Genomic DNA, 18,217 nt, shown 5'->3' with positions numbered 1-18,217 from the left:
CTGACCCACTCCTGGCCGTACTCTCCTGTCTCTAGCACACACAGTCTGTCCGCTTTCTTGCAGAAATACTTACTGCCTAGCAGCAGCATGCTGGAGTCTGTGATAGAAGATCTCCTGAAGGGTTCCTGGGTGATTACATGTAGAACCTGGACAGATCCCAGTTGAAGCTGGGCATCTGGGGTGGGGTAAGAGTCAGATGTGCCCATTATGCCATGTTCTTTCCTTCAGAACCCCTGATCTCTCTCTCTCTTTCTCTATCTCTCTCTGACCCGTCTGTCTCGCCACTGATCTCTCTTTCTCTGACCCCTGTCTCTCTCACTCTCTCTGTCTGACCCCTGATCTCTCTTTCTGACCCCTGTCTGTGTCTCCACTAATCTCTCTCTCTGACCATTGATCTCTCTTTCTCTCTCTCTGATCCCTGTCTGTCTCTACATTGACCTCTCTCTCGCTCTCTCTCTCTCTCTCTCTCTGTCCCCTGGTTCTCTCTCTCTCTCTGACCCATGTCTCTCTATCTCTCCCTGGGACAAGAAGTGGGAGGAGTAATGAGTGGAGGGGGAGGAGTCAGAATTAATTCATAAACCGCCCCCCCCAAAGAAAGTCGGGTTCCACCCCTGCCGATGGTCGATGTGGCCGTCGGATGACCCGGCGACGGGAGGGGGGGAGTAGTGAAGTTTCTACACTCCTCCCGTCACCTGGCTCCATAGCAGTGCATGCTGATATGGATGAGATTGTCCATATTGACTTGCATGCATAAGCATCAACGGGGCCGCTCATCGTTCATCGTCGATGCCTACACACTGAATGATATGAACGAGTTCTCGTTCATTAATGGATGAGAAAGTTCATATCTTTCAATTACATCTTTAAGTGTGTAAGACCCATTACACACACATTGCACACACAATACAATTACAAACATATACACACATGCCTGGGACTGAGATGGGGAGACAGGCATCCACAGCACAGCAGAATATAATGTGAGGATGTCGGAGCTGAGCATGCACAACAGCTCCTGTCCTATGCTTCTCTGTCCAGACATCTAGTGCAGAGAGCTCAGTGCCGGCTAGAGCTCCCTGCATTAACGGCTGCGATTGCGATCACTGTAGTTTCTAATTGAGATGGAGACACAGTTGTTTTCATCTTTGGAAAAAAAAAGAAAGATTTTACACCAGAGGTTCTCAAACTCAGTCCTCATTACCCCACACAGTGCATGTTTTGCAGGTATCCTCACAGAATCGCAAGTGAAATAATTAGCTCCACCTGTGGACCTTTTAAAATGTGTCAGTGAGTAATTAATGCACCTGTTCACCTGCAAAACATGCACTGTGTGGGCCCACGAGAACCGAGTTTGAGAACCTCTGTTTTAGACGATCGGGGGGGGGGGGGGTTTCTAGGTACCCAGACCCCCCCACCAGGGCCGTCTTTCCGTATGGGCTCAATGGGCTCTTGCCCAAGGGCCCCAGGAGTATAAGGGCCCTAGGCTGATAGCTGAGGGTCCCCTCTTTCCAGGGGTACCAGATTTTTTAAAATTGGCCATGGGGAACCGTAGATATCCGACCTCAAAGTAGTGGTCCCCATCCAAGCCTGTTAATTGCTCTTCCCAGCCAGATATCTCGGGTTCTGTCTGACTTAGAGTTTTCCTGAGGGTATAATCCAAAAGCTGCGACTCTCTCCTTTTGGTGTACACTGGCAGCTTGTCTCTACTATGCCCAGAACCAGAAATATCAGCCTTCAAGCAGCTGGTCCCTGCTTCAGCTCCACACGCCTAATATGCAGTTTTAGGTTTTCCTTGGTGAATTGCTCTGGCACCTGAACTCTGAGCCCTAATTCCCCAGTACCTTGTGAAAAGTGGGACTCTCTAGTTTTTTATTCCGTTCAAAGCTAAGAAATATATTTTCAGGAACTTGAGATATCTGCAGTCAAGCAAGCTGCCCTCCCACCAGAAAATTATAAATATTAAGCCCACTCCACTACACCCTTCCCCTACGTATTAAACACACCCTACCACCCTAAAAGTCATGTACCAGGGCTTCTTCATTCAGCCCAATGCCCCCTTCTACAGTTTAGCCTCATTTGTGCAGTAAAGGAGTAATTAGCAGAAATGACTGCTCCAGGTCCTACATGCTTAGCGGAAGATAGAACACCCCCTACCACCCGCGGGACTTCAAAGCTGCCACTGATAGCACCCCCCACCCCTACCACTGGAGGATGGGTAGGGGGCCCAGTGCATTGCTGTGCCCAGGGGCCTACACTGCTGTTAAGACAGCCCTGCCCCCCACCCCCATCCCCTACGCTGCTGCACTGATACCAATAAACACAGCTACCTAGCTAAGGATCTCTGTGTGGCCTAACAGTCACTTTCACATCCACTGTGCACCCTATTGTGACTGCAATCCCAATTGGTTACATACAATATATCCCCTGCTCTATTACATTCCCCTGAGAATAAATTCCTATCAATTTCCCATGTACAGTGTCATTTGATTGCAGTTTATATACCATGCAATTTATGTTTTAAATATATTTTAATATAAAAACCCAGAAAAGCTGCAATTGTCAATAAATATGCCTGGTTGACCTCAGCAGCACATGTTGTGTAGGGGTCTGGGACTCCAGGTCGACAACAAAAAGGTCGACAAACCTTAGGTCGACGCCAATTGGTCGACACACCTTAGGTCAACATGGACAAAATGTCGACATGGACAAAAGGTTGACAGGAACAATGTCGATATGGAAAAAGGTCGACATGAGTTTTTATGTTTTTTTGGTGTCGTTTTCTTCGTAGAGTGACCGGGAACCCCAATTAGTGCACCGCGTCCCCTCGCATGGCTCGCTTCGCTCGCCATGCATCGGGCATGGTGCCTTCGCTCCGCTCTGCTTCGCTCCGCTCTGCTTCGCTCCGCACAGATTACCGTTCCAATCGTAGTCCACGTGGACCATTAAGTATGAAAAGGTTCCAAAAAAGAAAATAAATTGTGAAAAACTCATGTTGACCTTTTTCCATGTCGACCTTGTTCCTGTCGACCTTTTGTCCATGTCGACATTCTGTCCACGTCGACATAAGGTGTGTCGACCAATTGGCGTCAACCTAAGGTGTGTCGACCTATTTGTTGTCGACCTGGAGTCCGGATACCATTGTGTAGTGTGTTGGTGGGTGGTATACAGAGGGTTTCCCAAATCTCCCCCTAGTGTTCATTACCAGAACACTCCCCAAAAGAGCAAAGCCATGATTTTGGTGGCAGTACTGTTAGAAGATTACAGATGTAAGAAACACCTGCATTGCCCTATGTACCTACAGCCTCACACTGCACATCACAGAAAGGGTTGTTACATACAGTATATTTAAGATACAGTTGTATCTCCCTGTTGTCTCAACTGTGTGATCCATGAACTGTAATAAAATGCTGGGTTACATAGTGAGCTACAGTTAGTCTCTATACCCAAGTATTTCACAATGACAATGAGGCAGCGGACACAGAAGAAAGGCGAGAGAGAGCGATATTGTCAATGGAGGGTCAGAGACAAGAGGGAAGGCAGAAAGATTCTGGAAGGTGGGACAGGGCTGCAACTAGGAGGCACATTCCCCAGGTGCTGGATTTGAGCGGGTGCTGAGGGCTTATCTATCTCCCTAAATCAGCCATTCCTCCTCCTCCCTGCTGAGCGCTGGACTCATGGTCAGTGGTGGATCCATAGGGAGGCAATAACATCCTGCAGCACACTGCCTGCTTGTACTATGTCCTCTACAGCACTGCACTCCATTCATCCAGACTGTGGCAGACTTTACAATCAATCTGAAATCCTCACGGCAAAGCACTGCTTGACAATCAGGATTTTAGATTGATTGTAAAGTCTGCCACAGTCTGAATGAGTCAAGTGATGAACAAAGCACATGAGCCAGTAGGGGCAGTGGGTTGCTGGATGTGGGGATCCAATCCTGGATTCTGCTAGCTAATGTCGGCATCAGTGGGGTGGTGTATGTTGTGACTGGTGGCATCCTGCATCTTGATCAGTTACACAGGAATCTCACATTCACACATTCACCTACTCCTTGGCTATGTTCGGTACCCTTCTCCATGTAAAAGTCCGGATTTGGTAAAATAAAAATGCTTCTAATTAAGATCCCAACTATACATTGTTATTGGGAAAACAGTCGACATGTGCTGTTTTATCCACCACTTGCTGCATGTTCCATTCATATTATTAGTCATATTACTGTTCATTAGTGTGCACATATTAGATTTTATCCAGAAATATTGAACAGCTAGAGAGAGTTTTTTCTGCAGTGTCTTCTTGCAAGGTCATCATTATTTTGTGCTTCCTGCAGTTTCTCTTCATTTCTGACTAGTGGTATTTTCTGTGTGACTGCTCGTCTACATGTCTGCACTAATTTCTCTTATTACAGGAGGGTCTCTTTTTGAAACATATTTGCCACTTCAGTGTCCATGACAAACAAGTAGGGTTCTTATAAAACAGTGGTTCACAACCTCAATCCAAGTTTTCCCAACAGGTCATGATGATTTCTGTCTGCAGATGCAAGTGGGATAGTTGCTGGCATAGCAAAATATATTAACTAATCTCCCTGGATTAAGAAGGGCTCACTTACCTCTGCTGATTAAGGGAATCCACAAAACATGACCTGTTGGTGGTACTTGAGTACTGGAGTTGCGAAGTCCCCAATACACACAGATACTTTTATGAGATAAGAACTGAGAGTTATTTTTACTTGTAAAGCAATCTATTCCATAATTACAATGCTTTTATAGTGCTTTTCTTTAATTATTTACATTTTAGAAATAATTATGTTACAAATGTGGCCTCTAGTGTAAAGGTGCTGAAAGTGATGAAAACTTATTAAAAATACATAAAAAGTAATAGTGTAATTAATGATCAATGAAAACATTTATTAGCCACCTCATTTGACATTTGCATTTCTTCCCAATCGTCTGTATTTGCTAAGATTTAATCCATTGTTTCTCTCTGTATTACAATGCAATATTGTCTTTGTGGATCACTGATTTATCTGATAACTTATAAGTGTCACATGCATTGAAAGACTTGCCTCATCTGTCAGTGGTACTTCAACAGTTTCCCGTCATTAACCAACAACTGTGATTAGACCAACTGTGATCAACATGCATTTTAAGTAGTGAATAGGATACTAATTGAACAGATTGTTTGAAATCTTGGCTGATCCCATCAACATTAGGTATTAGAACAGTTTAAATAGCTACATCAGTTTCCAGCATCTGTTTGTTTGATTTATGGGTTAGATTTGTTGATTGCTTTAGGAATACAAATAATATGTTTATAACAATAGGAAAAAAGAAGATGAACTATAGGAATCATATTTTATATTGGTACTAACGTTTTTAAAATCTGTAAGAAAAGTAAAGATGGGTACACACTGAAGCGATGGGCATTCATTCCGAAACTCTCCAAATTTATAGTGGAAAACATTTCATTCAATCCCTATTTTGAACAAGGACCAATCACTGATTTGTTACACTACTTTAAATATTGCATACATCATGATGTCATTTAGTTGCACTTTGGCTAATAGTTACCCCTTTCACACCACAATCCCGGGTCTAGTCCAGGTCACTGAACATGGGTGTGAAGCCGTGTCACATCGCATTGAAACCCATTCACATCCAGGCCTGATCCGGGTTATTGCTGGGCTTCTCCTCTGCCATCTCCAAGTGCTGGTGAGCCGCCTCTTAGTAGGGTTTGAGCGTAACCCAGGTTGGACAGTTGGAGTCTGGGGTTTTTGCAGCTGTGTGAAAGGGGTATTATTATCTTTACCTCTTGTTTATATTGGGCTTATACTGTATGTCCTTCATGAAAAATCCCAGCATAAATGGAAACTTGTTAAAAATATTGCACCTGGTGTTATTTAGTGTTCCCATACTAGTTGCCTTGAAGCAGTTAGCCACAATCCATATTTGCATGCTTTAAGTCAACTTTCATGGAGTAGTAGAACTGTCATTACACATAGTTACACATTACACTTGGTACAATGAAAAGGAAATAGTGCAATCTGTAGACAACTAGAACCATTTTCTACTATCACTCTGTCCTTCTGGGCTGGACCTGGACTCCCTCTGTTCCTTTACAGTGGACTTAGGGCCTAATTCAGACCACAGTAGCAAAATCTTTCTTTAATGGGCAGAACCATGTGATCTGCAGGGGGGCAGATATAACATGTGCAGAGAGAGTTAGATTTGGGTGGGTTATTTTGTTTCTGTGCAGAGTAAATACTGCCTGCTTTATTTTTACACTGCAATTTAGATTTAAGTTTGAACACACCACACCCAAATCTAACTCTCTCTGCACATTTTACATATGCCCCCCTTCCCCCTGCAGTGCACATGGTTTTGCCCATTAGAGATAAAAAAAATTCTGCTGCGATCAGGTCTGTTACTCTTGGCTGGACATGGACACTCTTTGTTCCTTTACAATGTACTTAGGCCCTAATTCTGAGTTGATCGCAGCACCAATTTTGTTAGCAGTTGGGCAAAACCATGTGCACTGCAGGAATGGCAGATATAACATGTGCAGAGAGAGTAAGATTTGGGTGGGGTGTAATCAAACTGAAATCTAACTTGCAGTGTAAAAATAAAGCAGGCAGTATTTACCCTGCACAGAAAATTACCCACCCAAATCTAACTCTCTCTGCACATGTTATATCTGCTTCCTCTGCAGTGCACATGGTTTTGCCCAATTGCTAACAAACTTGCTGCTGCGATCAACTCAGAGTTACCCCCTTAGGGCCTAGTTCAGAGGTGGCCGCGGCAACAGCAGCAATCGTACTCGGAAGCTCCTTGTGGAGTGCGCACCCAGTGAGATGCGAAAGCATGTCACTGGCGTGATTGCTGAGGTCACAGGGCAGGAGAGGGCGTGCCAATGGCCATAAAATGCAGGTGTGTCCAGACCGTTGGGGTGGCGGGCTGTGGCGGCTGCTGTTACCCAAAACATGGCGGGTAGCCATCTGCTAGCGCTACTTGACAGGGGTAAAGCATCACCGCCGCGCAATGCTTTCACACCTTTGTGGGGGAGGGGGAGGTTTTGACATGCGGGGCAGACTAGCTAATTTTAGCACATCTACGATAAGCTCTGAATCACCCCCTTAGTTCCCTATAACTCTCTCCCCCTGTTACTTTGTACAGCGCTCTTGACAGCTTAGTACTTTGCAGTGACATACTCTCATCTTGTTCTTTTAGGGCCAGTGTAACAATGACGTGGGTGGAGCTACAGCTTCATGCCTCCACATAGATATAGGCCCATCCTCATGGCAGCATTATGATGACCAGTAGTCTAGCTGGCACATAGTCTGCCATAAATCCTAATTATTAAAATTGCAATTCTACTTTTCTCACAAATTATGCAATTTTGCCTATATTCTGGCCATTCCCTCTGTAGCAGATATCTAAAGTAAATCTACAGTATAATTTTTATTTCTTGATATGTCAGCTCTTTTGGCAAAAAAATGAATCTCTTGCTGTAAAATCTGGTGCTCTCTCTCCACTATTCGGCTTTCTCTGTGAGCGATGTGTAGCTATTCTCATTTCCTACAGTACCTTTATGCAGTGGGTGCCCTCTGTGTCTTTTCCATGACATCAGCACAGGCTCCTGCTGTACACACTCTCACATTAACTGCTTCCTCCATGGGAGGCTCAGCACCGTCATTGTGTTGTATCATTTTGCAACTTTACAATGTATGGTTATTGTCCAAGTAATTGTCATGCCTACTTCCTCTCTTACTTCTGGACTTCCCTTTCGTCACTCCCTTTGGAGCAAAATTGTATTCCTTTATTGGGCTCTGATGTATTTTTTCCTCAATTTTTCTTTATTGAGAACATTTTACATATTTTGTACAGAACAATAGAGGCGGGAGGAGGGGGGTACAAGAGGACATGGAAACCCACATTAAAAACAAATACAATATAAGACAAACCAGAAAACAGTCAAAATTAATTATTATTCCTGACAATTACAACAAGAGGGCTCACATATTTGTCACAGCAGCTGATAGCTAGTTAAGGTTAGCAGGGGAACGACTACAGCATGAATGGGAGACAGGAACCCCATAACCTTCAGTAACATGTAAGTACCAAAGAAATTGTTTCATTATTGGGAACAAAGCCAAGGTGGAATATGGGATGTCCAGGGATCCAATTTCAACTTGGAGATTACCTTAGCAATGGAGTGGTGAGGATGGGGAAGGGGGGATTTCCAGTTTTGGGCAGCCTAAATTGGCAAGAAAATATGCACTTACCAACATATAATGCTCAGACTTGTGTATTAAAAGAGGTTTACAATGGAGAGGGGCAAGATCCAGATCAGGAAGTATAGAAGTTTTCAGAAATGAGGATATAAACCAACATGGATATATAAAAAGGCAACCCCATAAAATGTAGACTATGTCCCCCACCATATTGCACTGCCTCCAGCAATACTCACAAAAGTTGCCCACTTTCTATGCAAGGGAGGGGTCCTGGGGTGCACACCGGTAATGAGAGGTGGGACCCTGCGGAGACCTTTCAGTAGTACTGCATACAAAGACAAGGTTGCAGGTGCACAATTCAAACACTACCAATTTATTAATAATAATCATTGCACTAAAATTTCGCATTTCATGCGAGATTCTTCACATAGTTATGGCCATAAGTAACGGCTTGCCCACAGTGAGCAAGCGGTACACTAATGGGGTTTTTTGGTTGGTAAAGTGAGATAAAAACATACACAAAAAAAGTATTGACTTTTATGTATCAACCATGTCCATGTCAACATTTTGACTCAACCTTTTGTACTGTCTACCTCTTTCATGTCGAACTTTTGATCCTGTTAACTTTTTCATGTTGACCATTTGGGGTCAACCTATTGACTGTATAACTTTTATTGTAGATCTATTGAAGCATACTTGAAGTTTATATGAGATATTAAACAATAGTCTTTACATTTTTGTCGATAATTGCCAATAAGCACAAAACCTTACCATCCCATAGCTGCAGGGGAGCAGAGATGGCAGCAAGATGGACTGTGAAATTCATTATACTGTAAGCTGCTTTGTGGTCCAGAAAATATTGGGAGGGGGGCCTCTATAGGTTTTCAATTGAGTAAACAAGATCAGGCAGAATTAATCCCCCACATCTCTAAGAGATAAGAGTCATGTTGTGAAATGCCATACAAGGGAGAAGTTTCTTCCCTACATAATGAACCTTATGAAGTACATAAACTTTTTAGGGAAGATAATAGGTATAGTGTGAAGTCATTACAAATATTTTGGCAAAAGTGACATTTTATAAACTGCATGATGCCCCAGCTACGAAATTTAATAGTTAGTCCATGTAATTGTCAAACTGAGAAGCTGAGCTATCATAGGAGCCATATTGACTTTAAAAAATGATTAACGGAGGTGGGACTCAAAATACCCAAAATAGGACAAATCAACATTCTTCCAATAATATTTAACCTGCAATTGGAGTTGCTAAAGGTAACCCTAGGCATATGGAATCGCAAATCCTTTGCTTTGGTGGCATTCAATTTGCAAAAGGAAACAGCACTGATGTCACCTAACAAGGCATGTGAGGCCAGCACAGTAGAGGAGGGATAAAGTAGAGCAGCATTAGCAAACAGGCAAGCTTATGCACAGTACCCAGGGCCTAATTCATATCTGATCGCAGCAGCAAATTTGTTAGCTACTGGGCAAAACCATGGGGGTAATTCAGAGTTGATTGCAGCACCATATTTGTTAACAGTTCAGCAAAAACATGTGCACTACGGGTGTGGCAGATATAACATTTGCAGATAGAGATAGATTTGGGTGGGTTATATTGATTCTGTGCAGATTTAATACTGCCTGCTTTATTTTTACACTGCAATTTAGATTTCAGATTGAACACACCCCACCCAAATCTAACTCTCTCAGCACATGTTATATCTGCCCTTCCTGCAGTGCACATGGTTTTGCACAACTACTAACAAATTTGCTGCTGTGATCAACTCTCAAGTGCCCCTCATATGAACTTGGGGGGAGGGGCAAATATAACATGTGCAGAGAGAGTTATACCCCTTTCACACCAGCCAAAATTTCCCGGGTTAATGCACATGAACGCGCATCAACCCGGGAAATTTCTCAGTGTGAAAGGGTACAGGGTCAAAATCCCGGGATTCCTGCCCCGGCATTTCAACCCTGCTATCTTCCAGGGTTGGTCCCGGGATCTTCCTGGGAACCTGGTCAGTGTGAACGGGAGCCATGTCAATGTGCCCCAGCTCCCGTTCACTCTCTATGTAGCAGGCGGCGCTTAGAGATCATGTGATCTCTTGCGCCGCCCCCGCCGCGTCACCGCTGACGTCAGCAACTCGACAATATGCCGGGCTGCTGACTGCAATTCTAAACAACGAAGCGGTACTTTGGTGATGTGCGCAAAAACAGGCTGCTTTAACGTATAAAACCTCCCTAACAGGTGTCACCACACCCACAAATAAACACAAAAAGCAAAATGGCAGGAGGGAATACTCATTTAAGCGCCTATTCCTGTGAGGTAAAAATAAAGTTTATAAGTTTCTTGTATGTTGTATATGCGGTGAGTTTCTTTTGTCCTCTGTCTCCAATGTTTAAATTCTTAGTCAGGAATACTCAGTCCCAATGGATATATATGAAAAAGGAAAACAAAGACAAATGTGTAGAAATGCTTCATGTTCACCTTATTTTTATAACCCACTAGGCTTTAAGTGAGGGAGATAATGATGCTCCACAGTGCGTACCGTCCCCAACTCACAATGGAGTTCACCAAGACGTATATATCACGGTTTCTTTATAACGTGACCACGTGTGACCTTCACCAGGAAATTTCTAGAGAAGAATGCGTACCCTAATCACTTATGAGGAGGGAGTTTTCAAACTCTGGAAAAAGAGCGTCAGTGGGTGTGATCCCACAGACAAAAGGTGGGCGCTGATTACTAAAACTGGTTGAAGGAATATAATTAATTAATTAAATAGGTGTTATACCTATGGTATAAAAATTACCCTATTAGCTGCCCACAATGGTGGACCTGGGTATCCACCTAACTATGCGAAGAAGAAAAAATAGTGATAATGTGGGCGCTCAAGGGAATTTTAAATACAACAGCTGCTGGTTTTGTAAAAAATCAATATCATTTATTGGTACAAATAAAAATTATCTAAAAAGAGCAAATCAACATATATTGTTCGGTTGCCCTTAATGGCAACTGATAACAAATTAATAAAACATGTTACAATAATAATAAGGTAGTTTAAAAGATATTATTAGTGAACACTGTGTCCTGGGTCCCGGGACTTTAAGTAATGTTAGTGCACTATCCCAGATTTCAATTGTTAATTCTCTTGCATGCATGCATATAACTGTTAGTAGTTAATAGGAATTGAGTGCTGTTACTGGCTCAAATGCACTTTGCGGGATAAAAGAAGATAAAGGCTACAATGCCTGTTTATACTTCACCAATTGGTGTGGCTGAATTGGTGGTATGCCAGTCCTGCAACTGTCTCACTCCGTGCGACTGGCCGCACTGCGGCGGTTTCTCTTGGGGCCGTGCCTGATGTGTATGGCACAGTGTCCTGCAGGCTTGTGTTCGGCTACGTCTGGAGTGGAGACAGAGAGCCGTGTGTGGAGATCCTGGGTAGCAGGGGACGCTACAATGCCGCGGTTCGCGACTTCCGGTTACGGTGCTTCCGGCTTCCGGTTTGCGGTCCACCTGCGTTCCACAGTTCTGCAAGTCACCTGACGCGTTTCTCCGCCTCCACAATGGGCGGTTTCTTCAGAGGTATTGCTTGGAGGTGATTCCGATCTCTTTTTATACCCACTTTTCCATCCTTATTGGTTACCAAAACAGGAGGATTATTTTTAACCCTTTCTATGTGGTTTAATTTTTTTAAAACAGAAACCAGCAGTGTGTCAGCGAAAGCTGGACCTTATTTGTATTGACTATTACATTTAAATAAACAATAAAAGACGTTTTAGGACACAACATTATGTGAACATGTTCAATAAATACTTGTTATACCACACTGAGATGCTAATGGAATATATATACAAATTCATACAAACAGTATAATGAAAGAATGAGGACAGAGACAATAATCCTTATTAAGTGCAAAGATCTAGATTTCTATAATTAGGTTTTTATGAATTTATACAAGATCGCCGTTTGATTTATAATTCAATAAAAATATAAATTTATAAAAAAAAAAAAAAAAAAATTGTAAAAGAAAAATATATAGACTAATAATAATTATGAGTCATACTAAATATAATATACATAAAAAATAGAATTAAAATTAAAATTCAAAATCAAATATATTATAAAAATAATTAATTATGAAAAATTATTAAATCATGAACCAATGATTCAAACAATAAATTTCTTAGACATGAAAAGAAGAGAGAGGAGTGGAGCGCAATGAGGGGGAAAGGGAGGGAACCACACCTGGTGGCTCTGTCCTTATATTATATACATCATAAATATGGATTGTATGTCTCAACTTAGTTGGGTAATTCTAACCGTTAACCATTTCAACCTTATTATTATTGTAACATGTTTTATTAATTTGTTATCAGTTGCCATTAAGGGCAACCGAACAATATATGTTGATTTGCTCTTTTTAGATAATTTTTATTTGTACCAATAAATGATATTGATTTTTTACAAAACCAGCAGCTGTAGTTTTCAAACTCTGAAAGGTTTCTTTAGTCTTGTTAAATTGTGTGTGCGGAAACTCTTCTCTTCCCTCTATCTCCAGTCCTTTCACCGGGAATTCTCAGTTCCCATGGGTATGCGGAAAGAAGGTAACAGACAATGTGTAGAAATGTCTTATATCTATCTAGTTATATATAGCCCACTTAACCCAGAGGGAAGGATGATGGTGGTTTATAAAGCGTACCCCAACTGACAATGGAGTACCCCAAGATGTGTGTATATTGGTATCTTTTCAGCAGGACCACATGTGACCTTCACCAAGGAATTTCTAGACAAAGATGCGTACCCACACTCACACGATCAAATGGTAATACCCTCCTATCTGGGTTTCTTTATCCAAAGTAGAGTGAGACTCCCAAGAAAAAAAGCGGTATAATAACAGTTCTCCTCGATGAATCTTTTAACACAAAAGTCCAGGAATCACTTTTTGAAAAAAGAGTATTTTTATAAAAAAAGAGTCTAATTACATAAACCCCATTGCTAGGGTAAATGACAGTAAAAACATATACAAAATGTTAACATCCATAAAGACAAGATTAAAAATGGGGTTCCAAAGCAGGAAAAAAAATTCCACCACTAGTCACATGAGGGGAAGTCCGGACCCCCAAACGGACGTGATGATGGAACAAATACCTCCTTGGTCCCCGATGTTGTAGAAAGATTCTGTGTCGCAGTGCCAGGATCAGTCGACGCGTTTTGGCTCTTATTGGAGCCTTTATCAAGACATACTGGCATTGTGATATCCCATGGTATTTAAATGGTGAATCACCAATCATATCCCATCAGGAAGTGACATCATAATTACACACAGATACATAATAAAATCAGAATAAAATCATAAATGCAAGTACACCTTTTGCAAACCTACACTTTCACAAAACCTCTAAATCATATAGATTCCAGAAATGTATTCATCCAGCTCATATTCAAAATATGGTCCCGGAAGTGAAAGGTTGCTGCTATTTTTAATAGCGTCTATATTCAATCTAAAAGTTTAAATATCCTGACCCCGACTAGCGGTGTTTAAACGGAACTGGAGGCAAATCTAATTCTTAAAGTTCTATAATAGAACGGGGGCGAACGACCTTATGCGTTCCATCCCCATGCGTTCCAAAGCCCACACTTCCGCTTCCGTCTTTGCCGGAAGTGCGCGTACATCCACGAAAAGCGACCTAGAGGATGCGCACGCGATGACACGTGCGTTCCACCTCCGGGTTGTACACAGTGGAACGGGGGGGGAACGACCTTATGCGCTCCACCTCCGTACCTTCTATGTCCCACACATCTACCTCCGTCTTTACCGGAAGTGCGCGTGCATTCACAGAAAATGGACTAGAAGGCGCACATATGATGACACATGCGTTCCACCTACTCCATAAAACACATACCCATGCGTTCCACAAATTCATTGCGCTGCAATTTTAAACAAACTTATAATTGTGATAGTAAATAATAATTCTCCCAAACCACATTAATAACATGTTAGACATAACATATCACAACGGAAGAAATTATTGACATCAGTTATAGACGATCAGTCAAGGTGAATTCATCCTATTCCGGATTATCACAATATGCCGGGCTGCTGACTGCAGTATGCAAGGGGTCTTACCCGGGAATGTCCCTGTATGATCCCGGGACCGTATTCCCGGGTAAGACCCGCAGTTTTAGGTATGAAAGGGGTATTACATTTGGGTGGGTTATTTTGTTTCTGTGCAGAGTAAATACTGCCTGCTTTATTTTTACACTGCAATTTAGATTTCAGTTTGAACACACCCCACCCAAATCTAACTCTCTCTGCACATGTTATATCTGCCTCCCCTGCAGTGCACATTAGAGAAAAAATTTGGGTCTGAATTAGGCCCTTGGTCACAACAGAATAACATCCTGTAACCAGGATTGTATTAAGATAGGAGCGAGCCAATGTGCAGTAACCATGAGGGCCCCCTCCACTCTCTAACCACAGCACATTGTGTTCAAACTGAAATCTAAATTGCAATGTAAAAATAAAGCAGCCAGTATTTACCCTGCACAGAAACAATATAACCCACCCAAATCTAACTCTCTCTACACATGTTACATCTGCCCCAATTGATTGTCTAACTTTCCATTACCATAATATAAAATAAGGGGAGAAAGGGGCAATCCTGGTGGGTTCTATTTGTGATAGGAAATGTGTGATACGAAAAGCCAATGTAAATAACTTTGTAGATAGATCAGCATAAAGAGGCAGATGTATTAAGCTTGGAGAAGTGATAAAGAAGTGATAAGTGGAAGGTGATAATGCCCCAGCCAGTCAGCTCCTAACTTACATTTTTCAAACCCATGATGATTGGTTGCTGCAGTATAACCTTCCACTTATCACTTCTTTATCACTTCTCCAGACCTAATACATACTGCATGTCCCAAAGGGCCATAATGGAGCTCAGAATTTCACCTTAGGTTATATTGTGGCTATATGTATCAGGTAGAGAGGACCTAATGCATGTAATCGCAATATAAGCTATCAAACTCCTTTTATGCATTGAAAGAGAAAAACAGAAAATCCATTTGTGAACTTGACACTATGGGGGTCATTCCAAGTCGATCGTAGCTGCACAGCTACGATCATGTTCCCAGACATGCGGGGGGACGCCAAGCACAGGGCTAGCCCACCCCGCATGTCTGTCCGCCCCCCCCCCCCCCCGCACAAGTACAAAAGCATCGCACAGCGGCAATGCTTTTGTACTTGTTGAGTAACTCCCGGCCAGTGCAGCTCCTGCGGCTGGCCAGGAGTTGCTCGTCGCTGTCCCTGGTCGCAGCGGCTTGCCTGTGATGTCACGCAGCCGCTGTGGCCCGCCCCCCAAATGGTCCGGCCACACTTGCGTTGCCCATACCACACCCCCAAAATGGCGGCCAAATGCCGCCATGCCGCTTCCTCCCACCCAGCGACCGCCTCTACCTGTCAATCAGGCAGAGGCGATCGCTAGGGAATGACGCCATTCAGCTGTCTGGCATGCACCAGCGCACTGCGATGCCAGCACATGCGCAGTTCTGACCCGATCGCTGCGCTGCGATAAACTGCAGCGAGCGATTGGGTCGGAATGACCCCTAATGTCAACAATTTCCAGAACCCTGCATGTATTTTCCATAGCATATCTATCCAAGACAAAACCCAACTGGTCAGGAGAATAAGGAATAAACAGTTCATAATGAATTTGGCACTTATTTTGTCTGTGTTTAGAAAGGCACTAGGCCCATAAATGCTCTGATGTTTTCCTTGAGCTTGCTCATAGAGCATGTCAGGAGTTTCACAGCACCTAAGTCAGCACTGGTTTGTCCTACGCTGCCACTTAGCCAACAATGTGGGATAAGAACAGCAATTTTGGATACATAGCTGTCCTAATCCAGTACAAAATGTCAACATAAAAAACCCACCAGACTAACCCTAATGACAGTGCAGCTGTGTCAACATTTTGCTTGTTGACATATCTGCTGAACCAGAGTTATTAGTTGTTATGTCACCAAACAAAATGTCAAAGAATAATAAACAATTAGCATGTCTATCACAATTCCTAAAACAAGGATTAAATAATTGATTCAATTCAATAAGTAGTCAATGAACCAAAATTATACATCCAAATGTCTTATGTTATAATTTAATTAACATTTGTGTTCACTTTTCATGCATTCAGTAGTATTTCATTAAATTTTACTGATAAATGTAATTTCCCCTGAATGCAGAACTTCTAACATTTATTAGACAAAGTCTTAGCAAAATATGTCCAACCCAGTTTTGCAGAAACTATGCCACAAATTCACTAAAACATGTCCTAATCTACCCAGCCTTGACACAGAGCTCTGAGTAGCTCTAATTGCATTGGATCAGAGCCGGCCTTAGGCATAGGCAAACTAGGCAATTGCCTAGGGCATTTGATATGCCTAGGGGCATCAGCAGCTTCTGCTGATTAAAATGATATGCGGCATGCCTATATTCTGTGTGTAGCATTTAATATGCAGATACAGACCCAGTCTCACACAGTATATAGGCATGCTGCATATCATTTTAATCAGCAGAAGCTGCTTGTGCATCCTAGCCACATAGCAATGCAAATAAGATGCATTTTCATTAAAAAAGGTGCCAGATGTTCGCATTGAGGCAATATTTATGAGGACACATCTGTATCCAAGCAGAGGCAGAGGTCACAGTGTTAGTGGCAGTGTGATTGCTGTGGGCATGTGAGTGGGTTGGCTGTGCAGTAGTGTTCGGAATATGTGTAAGGAGCATTATGTGTGTCAGGTAAAAATGCATTAATAATGTGCAACATATGTGTAAGGGGCACTGTGTGTGTCATTATGTGTATAAGGGCATTAATAATGTGCGGCATATGTGTAAAAGGGTACTACTGTATGTGTGTCATTATGTGTATGGAGGCACTAATAATGTGCAGCAAATGTGTAGGGGGCACTATGTGTATCATTATGTGTATAAGGGCATTAATAATGTGCGGCTTATGTGTAAGGGACATTATGTGTAAAAGGGCATTAATAAAGGTTGTCATAATGTGTAGGGCACATTATGTTTATAAGGACATTAATAATGTGTCTCATGTGTAAGGGGCATTACTGTGTGGAATTATGTGTATAAATGCATTACTAATGTGTGGCATTATGTGTATTAGGTGCTCTAATATGTGGCGTTGCGTATAAAAAGGGCACTACTGTGTCGTCTAATTTGAATAAAGAGCAATAGGGTGTGATGTAATGTGAATAAGGGGCTCTACTGTGAGTAGTAACGTTTATAAGGTAAAGTGATACTACTGTGGGATGTAATATGAATTATGAACACTATCGCATGATCAAATGTGAATGAAGTTGCAGTACTGTGTGGCGTAATTGGAATTGGAGTTACTATTGTGTGGCCATGCCCCTTGCCAGCAAAAACACACCCCTTTTTGGGATGTGCGCCAAATGTGCAAACTGTTCCTATTTAAAATATAGGGGGTACAAACACTAAAATAAGGACTGCTATGGGTGAGGGGTGATGGTGCTGGGAAAGAAGTGCAAGGTCAGAGGAGGAACCAGCGGTGGTGCTAGGGGGCACCAGCCAAAATCTTGCCTAGGGCATCATATTGGTTAGGGCCGGCTCTGCATTGGATCATAATTGATTCTGCCTGGTTGGCACTGTTGATCCTGTTTGCCGCCTTTGGAATCATACCCACCAAAACTGAAGGAAACATACAGCACTTACCAAATTATTTTATGATCTTTGTTTGCTTTTATACCAGTTTATTTTTTTCTATTGTTTGCATTAAACCACTTTTGCTTAAAGGTTAACATCAGGAATTCCTTATTACACCTAAGGAAAGCATTATTACTATTCTCTTTTGCTTATTTGTTTACCTGTTTATCTACACAATCCTATCCACTAATCTTTTGAACATTGTGATCGATTTGTACCATCTTATTTATCTGTCATGTCCCCTTTAGATGTTTT

Source organism: Pseudophryne corroboree, chromosome 1 (genome assembly GCF_028390025.1).
Source record: "Pseudophryne corroboree isolate aPseCor3 chromosome 1, aPseCor3.hap2, whole genome shotgun sequence".
Classification (NCBI taxonomy): domain Eukaryota; kingdom Metazoa; phylum Chordata; class Amphibia; order Anura; family Myobatrachidae; genus Pseudophryne; species Pseudophryne corroboree.
Note: the sequence above shows the minus strand (reverse complement) of the source record.